This window comes from Vicugna pacos, chromosome 6 (genome assembly GCF_048564905.1).
Source record: "Vicugna pacos chromosome 6, VicPac4, whole genome shotgun sequence".
In the NCBI taxonomy this organism is placed as follows: domain Eukaryota; kingdom Metazoa; phylum Chordata; class Mammalia; order Artiodactyla; family Camelidae; genus Vicugna; species Vicugna pacos.
In genome coordinates, this window is record NC_132992.1 from 64,318,028 (window position 1) to 64,333,014 (window position 14,987).

General features: G+C 34.2%; 1 protein-coding gene across 5 annotated transcripts in view; it reads left to right on the forward strand.

The window, feature by feature from the left end:
- Positions 1 to 14,987, forward strand: part of FUT8 (fucosyltransferase 8) — a 253,225-nt gene that overhangs the window by 72,071 nt on the left and 166,167 nt on the right. For 3 of the 5 annotated variants that reach the window (XM_015241505.3, XM_072963241.1, XM_072963240.1), the window contains exon 3: positions 14,146 to 14,239. The exons of the other annotated variants lie outside the window; for them this stretch is intronic. The gene's annotated coding sequence lies outside the window, so the exon portion shown is untranslated. The remainder of the gene's footprint in view (positions 1 to 14,145; positions 14,240 to 14,987) is intronic. 5 annotated transcript variants of the gene reach the window in all.

The window sequence follows — 14,987 nt, forward strand, 5'->3', positions numbered from 1 at the left end:
TTGATGGACGTTTTGGATTCTTTCTAGTTATTGACTCTTAAATGTAAAGCTGCTACAGACATTAATATACAAGTTTTTGTATTCACTTGTATTTTCATTTTCCTTAGGTAAATACCTAAATGTGGAATGACTGGATCATAAAGTATGTGTGTGTACAACTTTTTAGGAATTTCCATATAGTTTTCCAGAGTAGATTTACCTTTTTTTTTTTTTCTTGCTGTCAGTATATGTGAATTTCTCTGTATCTTACCAACATTTGGTCATTCTTTTAAATTTTAACCATTCTAACCAGTGTATGGTGGTATCTCTTTGTGGTTTTAATTTGCATTTCTCTAATGGCTAATTATATTGAGCATTAATTCATGTGTTCATTTAACATTTGTAGATTTTCTTTGGTAAAATGCCCAAATCTTTTACCCATTATTTTTATTAATTGGGTTGTTTTCTCATTATTGAATTTCGAGCACTCTTTATATATTCTTGGTTCTATGCTTTGCAGAGGTTTTCTCCAGGATTGTGGCTTATCTTTTCATTCTCCTAACAGTGTCTTTTGAGGAGTACACATTTTTAATTTTGATGAAGTTCAGGAAATCAGTTTGTTTGTATATGGATTATACTTTTGTTTTTGTATCTAAGATACATTTGCCTAATCCAAGGCTTTAAAGGTTTTTTACTAGGTTATCTTCTGAAAATAGGTTTTATGTTTAGTTCTATGATGCATTTTGAGTAATTTTTTAAAAATATGGAACAAAAATTGAATAGAGGTTCATTTTTTTGCATAGTGATATCCAGTTGTTCTAACACCATTTGTTAAAAAGCCTGTCCTTTTGATTTTTATCAAAAATTAGTTCATCATATATGTGTGAGTTTATTTCTGATTCCCTGATTTGTTCCACTGATCTCTTTGTCTATCTAGATGCCACTATTGTTTTGATTACTGTGGTTTTATAAGAAGTCATGAAACCAGGTCGTGCTACCCATCTAACTTTGTTATTTTCTTTTTCAGTGCTATTTTGGCTATTGTGCTGGTTATCAGTTTAAAAACTGATTTTTTTTAATGTTAAAAGAAACATTAAAAATTCCAGCATCCAAGGAAGCTGAGAAGGCATCTTGCATTTATATAACAATTCTTATCTATTAGTTGCAGAGCAAAAACAATAGAGAATTAATTATATAGTAAAAAGTTGCCTTTAACTATGAAGAAGTTCTCCTATTAAATTCTCCAGTTCATTAAACTTACTTTTGGTTATTATTAAATAACCAAAAAAAGCTGCAGAACAGCTGCAATTACAGCTGCAGATTTAGTCAAAATAGGGGTTTTTAAAGGCTCCTTACTCCCCTTTCGCATCTCTTTCCCTCACCCCAAGTAACCCAAATTTAGTTGTAAAAGTTTTGGTAAGCTCAGGATTCCCGAAACTGGAGTGCCATGTGTTTAACTGCATGCAGATGTGATGATTGTATGTAACTCTTCACTAAGGTTCCCGGAAACTTTTTTGTTTTCCTACTGCTCTATGCACAATGAAATGTTTGTTGTCTGCTTGTTTCTGCGTTGAATTTATAGATATACGAGTATTCCAAACATAGCTTAGTGATTTTTATCAAGGCTTAGGCATCTGCTAAAACTTCTTAGAAGGGTAGTAATTTTTCAATTTAAATTTAAGCTAATGTTGACAGTGTTACAAGTTGACTGGAAGTACCTGAAAAACCTTTCGTCTATGTTTTTAAAAATATTTTTTCAAATTTTATTGTAGTAGAAGATTGCCTCTGACCTTGTCTAAAAACAAGTTTGATAAATTTCTTAATTTTTGGAGCAAGTTCTGTTATAATTAATCAGAAGTAAAATACACATTCATGTTAATGTTCCCCTCACTCTCCCTTCCTATAGTTTTATGATCTAGGGATGTGGATGTCATTCTAAGATCTGGTTTTCAGGTCATCAGTCCCAGAATCAAAATAAGGGTTATGAAGAACTGTGACTAAGAGCAGGGTTTGGGGCCAGTCTTTCTTTTCCAAGTAGTTACCCCATCTCTTTTGAGATGCTGGTTATGCTGAATATTGATCATGGGCTATAATAACATATCTTGGATTCTAACCTAATTTTACAGTGTTGTCGTCTCAAAAGTTGTTTCAATATTGTAGTGATTTGCTCTTGAATTACACGTAGGAAATTGAAAGAGTTTTCTGCCAAAACTAATAATTTAACACTTAAGGTAGGAAAGCAACTGAAACATGCCTGTATGGGCATAGCACCACGTTCAAAGGGAAAAGGATACAAAGATGTATAGTTCTTACCTTCAAGTACAGTAGATAGAAAAGGTGCAAATATGTGCATTAAAATAATAAATCAACTTTTACAGGGAAAATAAACTTGGACTTAAACCCCCAGGCTCAGGAACTCTTTAGATCTTAACAAGGTTCCAAAGGTCTAGACCAACTTTCTTATTACTGCGCATGAGGAGATAGATTCAGAGAAGTCGAGTGAATTACATTGTCAATGATTAAATAGGAGATTTATACGACATTCTAAATATGAACTCAGTAGTGACAATAGGCAGCAAGTTAACCTTGCTTTTATTATCTTGGTGTCAGCTAGTGTTGATTGGTTACTCGTTGTAGGTAGTTTTATAGAGAAACTGCCAGTTATTTTCTCACATAAGTTTAGTGGGTATATCAGCAGAATGTGGACTTATATATAGTAGGTTATTTTTAGACACGGTAGCTTTGAGCAAAAGCCATTTCAGAAAATACTGGTGAATTCAAGTTAATAGTAAAACATATTCATTAAGACAGAATAAGGAAACTGTATTTACAAAATTGCATAACTTTTAAAATATAGAGTGGTTTATAGGTATAAAGGCAGATAGGTAAAATTTGAGGTGGAGTATAATTTTGGTGATAAAGGTGCAACTAATTATGTGAGGATAAAGGAAGAAACTTAACAGAAAGAAACTTTTAGGAGGGAAAATAAAACTTTGAGACTTCAATAAGATAGGAAAAATGAAATGTGAAAAGCAGTTCAGTTTTATTTAGGGACTGGCCATACATTCATCTCGTTATCAAAACTTGTTGTCACTGTCTTTCGTCTTCTTCCTTCCCTTACGGGTTCTCTCTGAGAAAGGTTCTAGTGTATGTGGTGTGATATAGTGCAGTGCAGCTTTGGCTCTGTCGCTTATGACCAGTGTGGTCTTGGACTAAAAATTTGCTTATTAAGATATACTAAAATGAATAATTTTTAATTAGTTACTTAGAATTCTGAGATTCAGATACTTCATAAAAAATGAGGCTTTGTCTTTGATGTGACTGTAGGATTAATGGGACAATTAAATGAAATCACATGAAATTGTTTTTAGAGCTGAAGACTTCACAAAGGCAAAAAAAATATTGTTTTATATCATAACAATCAATCCAGTATGCTACAAGTGACAAAGGGAGCATTTTGACCTTCACATATCTTCTGCTCTTTGAGCCTTTAGATATGAGTGGGCAGGTTTTTAACTCGTGTTGCCATGTGATAGAGGTCTAAACTTAGGCTCTCCAATAGTTGCAGTAGGAGCTTGTTAATTTTTTAGGTGTACAAATATGAGTCAATAGCTGAGTCAAAGTGTCTCAAAGAATGTACAATTTTTAGTCTTGTTGAGTACTGTCAATGGGATAGGTTCCAGATTTTAACATCTGGATTGGATACCTTGCCAGGGGCATAGAGTATTGAAGGGGGACTTTAGAAATATCTATTCCAACCCCCTTAAAGATGTCTTTTACAGGGTCCCAGAATTAGCTTAACTATTTCTTGTACTGTGGAATCTTTCTGTTATGTGATGCATTACATATTCTTATGGACTCTTATGTTTGGAGTTCTTTGTCTTTGTCAGCCCCAAGTGACCTCCCTCTCCATCTGTTGTTGTGTATTTACATTTTGCTGAATATGCTACAGGCTTGGCTGAGGAGAGGACCTATTGATGAGGCAGCCAGGAGTATAAAGAGGAGAATGATAGGTTCAGAAAGTAGGACAAAAAAAGGGAAAGAATGATAACAATAATAGCTAATGCTTATTAGCACTAAAGTCCCAGGTGCTATTCTACACGCTTTTTAAAAATTCTTTCACAATAACCTATGGTATTGATATTTTAATATTGAATATTAGTTAAATGAAATATTAATTTAATGTTAAGTGATAAAAGTATTTACCCTCGTTACAGATGAGGAAACTGAGCTACAATGCTTTGCACAGCGGAAGGCAGTGTTTGTGCCTTTTGATTTTCGAAACCAAAACCTTAACGCTACCACATATCACTTCTTAAAGATAACTTGGAGGCCCCTTTGGGAAAAATTTTTTGCCTCCCCTTCTCTAAGTGTGATAGTCATTAGAGACAAAGATGAATATTTTAAGGCCAGTAACTTGGGTCGGTGTTGGGGAGGTGGGTGGAGGAGGTGAAGTATTATTGAATTTTTAGGAATCTGAATATAATCTACCTTGTAAATCAGGTGGAAAGGAAATTTTGGTGAGGCTTTTAGAAGGACTAGATTTTATGATGTTATATCATCATAGAAGCTTGATATAGGAAGTTTAGTAAGGGCTTATGATCACTAGTTTATATAGATCACCACTGTCTAATAGAAATATAATGTGAACCATGCATGTAATTTAAAATTTTCCAGTAGCCACATTAAAAAAAAGGTAAAAAGAAACAAGTCAAATTAGTTTTAGTAATATATTTTATTTAACCTAATATATTCAAAATATTATTTAAACAACTCATTAATATAAACATATTAATGAAATGTTTTATTCTTTTGTTCCTGCTAAGTCTTTGAAATCAGTGTGTATTTTATATTTACAGCAGTTCTCAGTTTAAACTAGCCATATTTCACATGCTCATTGGCCACATTTGGCTACTGATTGCTTTACCAGATAGTGCATTTTTATGCCATTAGAAGATATGTTCTTAAAAAATTTCTGATTGAATTGCAAATAGATGGCTTTTTCTCCCTCTGTGGAGTGGTGGAAGGCAGTCTGGGGCCGAAAGATAACACTATTCAGTTGTATTCAGAGAATCTGCTCAGGAAGGGGAACATATTTTTTATATTTAGTAAGAAGGGGTGGAGAAGGTTTACCAAATGTTTAGGCTTCCTGTTGTTTGAGGTACTATGGGTATTATATAATTAGGGGACTTCTTGGGGATTCCAAATTTCTGGCATCAAATAAGTTCTGGGCTCTGGTTTTGTATAAAGAGCACAGTGCTCTTCCATAGACAGAGCTCTAGAAGAGAAGCACACAGTTCTTACTCTTGAAATGTGGTGTTTGTTGGTTCAAGGACTCTGTGCCTCTTTCTGGAACCCATCACAACCTCGCTGATTTGACTGATTTACTTTTGTGGGATTTAATATGTTTAAGGTTACACCATTCTTTAGGCAGGGATTTCCAAAATCTGCTTTTCCTCAAAAAGAACCTAGCTAATAAGCTTATCACATGAAAATGATAATAAATCTTTTCTAACTATATACATTCTTTGTAAAAAGTTAGGTATTGGCGATCGATACCTGCTTTTATGTACTTAGTGAGCAGATCTCCAGCAGAAGGAAGTGTTTGATCTTTGGCTTCCTCCTGCAGTACTGGGATTTCTAGGGCAGTAGCACTGCAGTGAATCAGAGACTCTCTGGTTTGTATGGGACAAGTAGTGAAGATTTTATTTCCTTTAAGGAGAGAGTGAGCAAATGAGAGGTATGTGCTCTTTCTAGCTGAGTTATATATGTATATTGTTCTGTGTTATGTATCATTTTATTTGGCTAAGAGCTTAATTTTAATGCATTTCATTAAAATTCTTAGTTATTTGTAAAATTGTAAGATTTATAAAACTAAGTAACAGCTGTAGGACTTGCATTAACTTGTTGAGAGATACCAGGTTAAAATACATATTCTGTGTGTGTTCAATTTAACAGAATAGAATGCACTTTTATCATCAGTAATTTTTATTTTCTGAGTTTTTAATTTTAGTGATATGCTGATGTCAGAATATCAGAATACAAATCTTTTTTGCCATGACGAATTGTGTTTTATTTGTTGTGAATGTAATTGTGGTTTGGGGAGGGGGTAAGGAAAGTTTGTGGAAACCAATGCTTACCATTTTGGGGATGGGTCGTGGGAACAGGCAATCTAGAAATATACTTGAAAGAAAGAAAACGATAGCCACTTGGGAGAAACTTGAGATGAGGGGAAAAACATGTTTTAAGAAAAGTTACAGAGTGTTTAGAAAAAAAAGGTCATACACAAAACTTAATCATTAGAAACATAATCAAATTTTATAACTTTTGAGTGGAAAACGTCATGTTAGAGAACTTTGAATTTCATATTTATGTTCATGTTTAGTGTGGATAAAATAGAAGTCACTTTTGTTGTTTTGAATTGACCCCGTTATGGCTTCTTAGACTCTTAACTAAGAATCACATTCCTTAGCTGTCGAGAGTCCCGAGACTGAATTTGTAATATCTTTGTGTTAAATAGCTAACACTGAATGACTTTAGAAGAGATTTCATTAACTTGACCGTATTTTCTGCTGGGAGGTTAATAGTCTTACTGACTCTTGTTATGGAATTATTAGTAATTTAGAATTCTAAAGTACTGTGAAAAACATTAAACACTCTTTAAATATTAATTATATTTATTAGAACATTCTTTATTATGAAGTAATTCATTAATCTATACTTAATTTTGGTTATTATAGTTACCTGACCTCAGCCATCCATCATAGTCCTATCCTATGACCGTCCTTCTTTAATTCTTAATCTTATAGGAATATTTGTGACTGTGCCTAGGTCATGACTGTCCTGGAGATGACTCAGGAAAATTCTTGTAAAGGGTGGTTATAACCTTGGAATTGTTTTGTACCTGATGTGGTTGCCCTGCTGCTTTAGGAAGTTATCTTAGGTTAGAGTAAATAGTTCAGGTTTTGGAGTTAACATGGTTTCTCTTGAATGCTGTCTCTGCTCCTTAACTATCTCTGGGCAAGTTATTGCCCAGACAAATTATTAAACCTTAGTATCATTAACTATAATTTCAAAATAAAAGCAACCACTTCCTAGGGTTGTTAGGAGGACCCGCACAAAATAATATCTCCACTATTAAGGATAATAGCAGGTTACTTTTTTTTTTTAATGAAGACAGATTTTTAAAGAGCAGTTTTAGGTTCATAACAAAACTGAGAGGGAGGTACATAGATTTCCTGTTTACCCCCTGCTCCTGTCCATGTATAGCCTCCTTCATTGTCAGTATTCCCCACCAGAGTGGTACATTTGTTAAAACTGGTGAACCTACATCAACGTATCATAATCAAAAGTCCATAGTTTACCTTAGGATTCACTCTTGATGTTATACATTCTGTAGGTTTAGACAAATGTATAATGACACGTATCTATCTTTATAAAACCTTTAAGAGTGTATTCACTGCCCCACAAATCCTTTGTGCCTTTTCATTGCTTCTCCCCAACTTCCAACCCTGGACAATTCCTCATCTTTTTACTATCTCCTCAGTTTTTCCTTTTCCAGACTCGCATATTGGTTGGAATCATACAGTATGTAGCCTTCTCAGATTGGCTTTCACTTTAAGGTTTCCCTATGTCATGACTCGATAGTTCACTTATTTTTAGCACTGAGTAATATTTCATTGTCTGTATGTATCAAAATTTACTTACCCATTCACCTACTGAAGGACATTTTGGTTGCTTACAAGTTTGGCAGTTATGAATAAAGCTGCTGTTAATGTCCATCTGCAAGTTTTTGTGTGGACGTTAGTTTTCAACTAGCAACTGCTTTTATTGAGCATTTATTTATTTTAGCCAGACACTGTACTGTGTACTTTACATGCAATATATCATTAAATCCTTATGTATATATAAGAGATTATACAAATTTCATGCCCATAGTAATATATGTCCGACAACTGATTGCTATTATTTTTTCTCTGTGTTAGTTCCAAGCATGTAGTTTAAGCAGAAGTTGGGGCTGTTAAAATGAGAGACAGAAGTGGGCATTTTGATTAGACCTCAAAGACTTACTGAGAGATTGTCAGTGGTTTGGAGGTGAAGTATATATGAAGTGTAGTTCAAGGATAATCTACATGATAATCACTTAGGAATCTTGTTAAAATGTAGAGTTTTGGGTTCATCTTCAGAAGTTCAGACTTTATGAATCAGAATCTCTGGTCACAGAGCTCAGATTCTGCAATTTTATGAGCTTAATAAATAATTGATTCACTATGAAGTTTGAGAATCATCTTTTAAATTTTTTCTTTCTGATGATTAAAAATGATTCTAGTGATTTTTAAATAGTTTTTTGGATTTAATAAGGTTTCTATTTTATTGGTGCTGGTAAATGTTTCCATTTAAATTTTTATACATGATGAATAATAAATATGATTTTTCCATGTTCTGAGGGTAGAAGGGTGGTAATATTTATTAATTCAACTAATATTTAATAAATATCACTTCTTTGAGGCATATTTTAATTTTTCTTAAATACAGTTTATTTTATTTTATCATTCAAATAATGTAGTCTTTTTCATTAGAGTAAGAAAGTAAGGTGGATTGAGAACATACTGTTAATGAAGATAAGGTAGAGAGGTGAAGAGAGTGGTTTTCTGGTACTAACTAGAAAGGAAAAAACTAATATTAGTTAACTAATATTAATAATTAACACCTGATGGAAATTTTCAAGGAGTTTTGGTATGGGTCATTTTATTAGTCATATTAGTTAATGAAAGAGTCATATCAAGAATGTTTAGCTTCTTTGTTTTTTGACAGTTGCCTCTTCCCTCCTAAGAGCACTCTTCTTTTGGGCATTGTGTATGTTGGCATCCTAGGAAGTTTTACTCCATATCTGCTCTTTGGGAAATCAAATTCGGTCCTTACAGTGTTTCACATGGACCTCAGCTTTCTTAGACTCTTCAGGTAAAACCTTACCCAAAGGAACCAATTAATTGCTTCAAGTCACAATTTTAAACTTAGGTGTTTAGAAGACTCCATTTCAGTGAGTCTTTGCATTGGTATTTTTAATCCTCAAATCTTTCTGGCTCCAGCATCCACTTTAATAACTCTGTGGGTTAAGCAATTCTATTTTTAATACCTGTACTTTTTATTCATTCTCAGAAACTAGGTTACGAGGGCTTTGTCATTGTTAATGAAATGGTATTGTACACTTTTTTTAGGAGTATGCTTGGGCTGAATGAAGCTAAACATAGTAGGAATTGTTGCTCTGCTTTAAACACTCAAAGGGTAGAATTTTGCATATTTTAGACTCAGTCTGTTTGCCAGTAAGATAATATTACTTATCTCTGGGAACTTTGGCTCTTCTCTTGTGCTACTTAGAATTCACATGAATTATTAAAACTTTCTAGTAGGCATTTTATTGACAGCCTCTGTCTGACTTCTTTAAAAGTCATCTTTAGCATTTTCGAAAGTATCATTTGGGTCTTCTTGGGTCTGGAAATTTTGCTTTTGTAGTGACTGAAGTAGAGAGTCAACTTTTTTAGAAGTTAAGAGCGGTGTGGTACAGAAGAGGAGAATAATTGGACTAAATTTACATCATGCCTTACATTGTGAAAAATAATCATAGCCTTATGTATTTACTTTTCTGAGGTTGGTGGTGGTGGTAGTTGTAGGAAGAGTGTAGGGTAAATTAAGGAAGCATTGAGGAGAATGTTATCTCCTAACCTGGGATTTCAGTTATTTCCCAAATACAGGTAGCAAAGTGGTTATTAACAAAAAGTTTTCTTTCATGACGTACAGCATTGATTTATGTATCGCTCACCCTCAAATATTGACAGTGTGGATGTTATAAGTAATCTCCTGAGTTACTGTCTTTTCTGTCGTATTCCTCTCTGTTTTAAGTGTGGGCCATACCACAGACCCATAACAATGTTGATTTGATAATATTACTGTTATAACTGGTGACTTTTCTTTTTAAATCAGAGAAAAGCACACTGATTTTTTTCCTTTACTCTTATAGAGGTTTTATTTCTAATAATTATACTTTCCTGCTGAATGATTTCAAAATGTTTTGGTTTGGTGTAACATAGTATTTTGTGGTTAAGAATATAAGCTCTTAAACAAGACTGTCTCGGTTCAGTTTTCAGCTTTGCCACTTACTCGTTGTGTGACCCGGAGAAGTTATTTATTTTAAGTAACTCTTGCCTCAGTTTTATCTGTAAAACAGGGATTATAAAATTATCTACTTTATAGACATGTTCTGAGGATTAAGTTATTTTGTAAAGAAGAATGCCTGCAAATAGTACAGGCTGAAATAAATATTAGTTATTATTCACTCCCTAAAATAGTATTGTCAATAAACACTAATAGAATTTAGAAGTGAAAAAAATATTATTTTAAAACTTTAGAAAAATTTTACTTAGAAAGTTATTTTTAGGCTGGAGTTTGCTCGCGCACACACACACACACACACCCCCTGCACACACCCACACACTCAGGCTGTTTTAAGACAGTGTTTTTCATACTTTAATGTGCATGCAGATTACTCAGGGATCTTGGTACCATGTAGATTCTTACCAGTTTTGGAATAGGTCTCAGATGCTGCTGTTCTGACAAGCTCCACAGGTAATCTGGATGTAGCTAGTCTTTAGACCAGACCTTTAGTATTAAAGTTACGGAATGTTCCTTTAGTGGTTCTCAACCGCTCTGTCAGTACATTATAAACACTTAGGTGTTTTTTGTTTTTGTTTTTTTAAAAACTGACTTAGACTCTACCTCAGACCAGTTGAATCAGACTTGTAGCATTAGTGTTCTGGACATTGTCATCATCATTAGTATTTTTTTCTTTTTTGTGAAAAAATATTCTGGGTCATTCTTATGTGTGAGTAGCATTAAGAGCTACTACTTTAGTGATGTGAAGGTGAGTCTGGTAAGCTAAATAGCTCCGTTTTCTGTCTTCATTTACTTTATCTTCTCTCATTTTAAGCACCTGTATGGATGATAAAGCATAGCTGGTCAGAACTCTGTACCTGGGAGGCAGTTCATAATGTTGGCCTGAAGTTTTCTTCACACTAGACTGAACTAAAAAGTTTGGCTCCTTGAACCTTCTTCATGGATTCTTTTTCCTGTCACTTTCATCATTTTTGTAATGTTCTTTGGATTCCCTCTAATTTCTCAGCAGCTTCCTGAAAGTATAGTAACTCAAACTCAGTATAAAATTGCTTTAACAAAACTGAATGATGACAGAGGCAGAAAAATTAAGTTCCTTCCACTTCTTAAATTCTGTGACTTTTATTAAGGTGGAAAACGTATATTTGTTTCAGACTTTTTATGGGCTTTTTCTTTATGTTTTTGAGCACTAAAATGTGTTTTCTACCATGATATTTGTTTCAGTACATTACTTTCTTAGGTTATGTTTCCTCTTTTTTCTTTCTCAGCTGTACTTCTTGCCTCCATTTCCCTTCTTGCACATATTTTTGGGGAGAGACAGTAAATATTTTCTCGTGAACTATCATGTTTTGGGAAAGTAGTTTCCCAAAGTGATCAATATCATGCTGAAATTTTATTCTATCTAGCCATGATATATCTGTTTGAATCTGGACAAGGCAATAATCTACACTAGATAATTTTGCCAAGAAAATTTAATACAATGGAGGAGTGGGTTATACAGGTGTTGGAGACTGGAAGGCGAAATGGGAACACTGGAGTAACACAGAGACAGTAACTGTGGAAAGCAGCCATCATCCACTGGGCTAGGGGAACAAAGAAGAGCATAGAGTAGAGTTGGGGCTCAAAACTTCTGGAGTGGTACTGCCTGGCTGTTGCTGGTACTTCTGAGAGTGCCAGAAGAAGCTTGTGACTGTCACCAACTGCTGCTTCTGGAGTGGAGGGCCTCTGCTGGGGCAATACTGACTGGAAAAAGCAAATTTCTCCTTTGAGTGTCCTTATTGACAGTATAGGGAAGCTAGATGGCAAACGAGAAAAGTAGTCTCCAGAGTTCTATTTTCAGCCTTACTGAGCTGAATATTATGGATGTAGAACTGAGAGACTGTAACTGAATAACCGGCACATATAACCTTCTCCGCTTCTGGTTACATGATGGCATAGGCTTTTGGTCTCTTGGTCTCTTTCTCAGCCACAGGGACCCCCACATGCTTTTTGTGTCTAGGATTTAGAATGAAAGCAGTTATTATTATTTTTTTTAAATTACTTATCTAGCTAATATGTTTTGGGGGCTTGAGATAACTGTCACAGCCCTTCTTGGGGTCTGAGATTTAATCATTAGATACTCATTTCTTTGGCTTTCAAGGGGTTTCTGTTTTTCAGGATCCCTTTTTCAAAATACAGAAATTGTTGTTAGAGTATGATAAACCAGAGGTCAAAAATTGGTTGCTTATTGGCCAAACAGTGGCCTGCAGTGGGAAATCTTTGAACAGATCATCATACCTTCTCCCTCATTTTAATACTCTTCTTCCTGCAGAGCTTCTTAAATTTTACCTTGTATATGAATCATTTGGGGATCTTGTTAAAATGTAGCTTCTGTTTCAATATGTCCCTGGATAGGGCCTAAGATTTTGCATTTCCAACAAGTTCACAGTGGAGGCTGCAGCTACTGGTCCCTAGACCAGACTTTTCTTCTCTCTTTGAGAACCACTGGTCTGGCTTGGATCCACTGTTGGACCTGGTTTTGGGTGATTGAATGGTGAACAGATTATGTAGTAAGAATTTCTTTTAAGTCTACTTTCTATAAATATTTTGAGCAATTTTAGTAGAGGTATTTATAGCTGTTTCTTTCCATTTGAGACCAGAAGGGCAATGCCTCCGAATAGGTTGACTTTTCTTCCATAATTTTGATGCTGCTCTTGATACAGAGGCATGCCTGTCACTTGCAGTTTCCCTGGAACATCTGAGGCTTTTCAGTAATTGTGTACATGTTTAAGGGAAACTGACTAATGGGAGATAGGATAGGAAGACAGAAAATTCATGCATCAAAAGCTCGTGTTCATTTAAAGCCATTACTTTTGATTAAATAGGGCTATCTATGGATTTCAGAAATTTGGTTTGAATTTCATACTAATTGCATTTCCCTACTTTTGGCACTTTGATATACTTGAACTTGTCATCAGAGCATAGTCTTTCCTTGAGCCAAATATATGGTAGTCTATCTTAATTAAACTTTGAATACATCCCGTATTTATCAAGTTGTTACTTGCTCTTTACATTTGGATTTTACTTTACTAAGGCATACCTGATCACATGAATAAAAAGTTAATCTTTTATTCAGTTGTCATCCTTCAGGATCCTCTCCCTGCCTTCCCCACCCCCGCTGCCCCCAATTCCTGGATCTTTCCTTTTGTCTTTACAGATCTAGATTTTCAAAGATCCTCGGTACTTTCTTTTTGTCTGTTAGTGCTTTATCGGAATTTATTCTTAAATTTTTAATTCAGGCTATAGATAGTATAACTCAGGCCACAGAATTGTTAATAATTGGTCTCTTTATCAGTTAAGGTAAAATAGTTAAAATGAAAGTTAAGGATTTAGGGGAACCCTACAGAAATGAAGGGTGAAAAAAATGCTCATTTTTAGGATCCTAAACAAAGCATTTTGACTGGCATATAGAGACCCTTGCGTGCACACAAACGTCCATATTTGAATATTTATAGAAGATAATCTGTCAAAATTACTGTTATTTTAATTTGCCAAGCTTGGCTGATTGCTGCAGTTGGATGTTAGTTGAATTCTAGATGAGGAACTGTAAATATGATCTGGTGTGGAACATGCTTTTTGTCCTTGAAGCTGTTTGACTATCCACTATCACCCCCACCCCCCCTTTATTTAAAAAGTGGGGCCCTTTTGTTTTAGCTAAATTTTCATACTCTTTTTAGGAAAAAGAATTAAAGTAGGGTGATAATAAATATTACAACTTTTTTTTTTAGTTAATAAGCTATTTACATTTAGTGGTCAGGAATTGTTTAAATACTTTTAACTATTTGTCCAATCGTTGCTTCAAATGAGCTTTCCCTGCAGAGTTGAAACCTAGGGACATATATATCATTTGAGTGGCCTGGGAGGTTTTGTGTGAGATAAGTTTCATATTAACAACAAATGTACTATGTATAATTGTATATAATTAATGCTTATCCCTTTCTTTTGTCTCATTTTAAACAGTTGATAATTTTAGTGACCCAGATTCAATCAATAAAATCTTCCATTGGAAATATCATGTGATTTCATCAGCTTCTTATGTTCTAGGGGAAGAAAGGTAAGCCGTTTTTTACAGTTCATATTGAGATTACAGTTTAATAAATCAAAATTTTCTCTTTTTAAAAGTTAGGAAAAAACTCTTTTCTCTTTAGTAGTGTTTCCTTACCCAGAAAACACTATTACTTATTTACATCATATCACTATTCCTTAAAAGATTCCACTGAGTCTACATTGTCTCGGCTCTAGAGGTTGGATATGATGACTTTGTAAAAATCATTTGACATTTTTTTTGGAGCAGGACTCCCTTCTGTGTTCTGTCTACTAGGCTATCTTGTCTCTTTAACATAGCCATTCTCACCTGAATAGTTTATTTTTATATATAACCACCTGACGTAATTAGAGTGCCTTAATTTTTTGCTTTTGATGTTTTCATTTCTTTATCCCTTGTAAACTGACATAATTGGGTCCATTTTTTTAGTTATTACGTTTAGCTAGAAAGTATGTCAAGTACTAAGTTTTAGTTTTACTTAGATATTGACTTTATTTTGGGGTTTCAGGAATGTGGGGTCTCAGGGAATATATTTTATTTTTTAGCAAATTATTAGTGAAAATTTTATAGCATTCTTTCCTATCTTTGCAAGCATCCATCATCATTCTGATTTGATAACCCTCTTGAGGATAGATTTTCTTTTTTGTAGGAGTGTTTATATAATCTTTCACTTCTTACTATGGTCACGTTTCCTAATTCTTTTTGTGACCACCCCCAAATCATTTTCCATATATCTCATCCTGATTTCTCATTATCC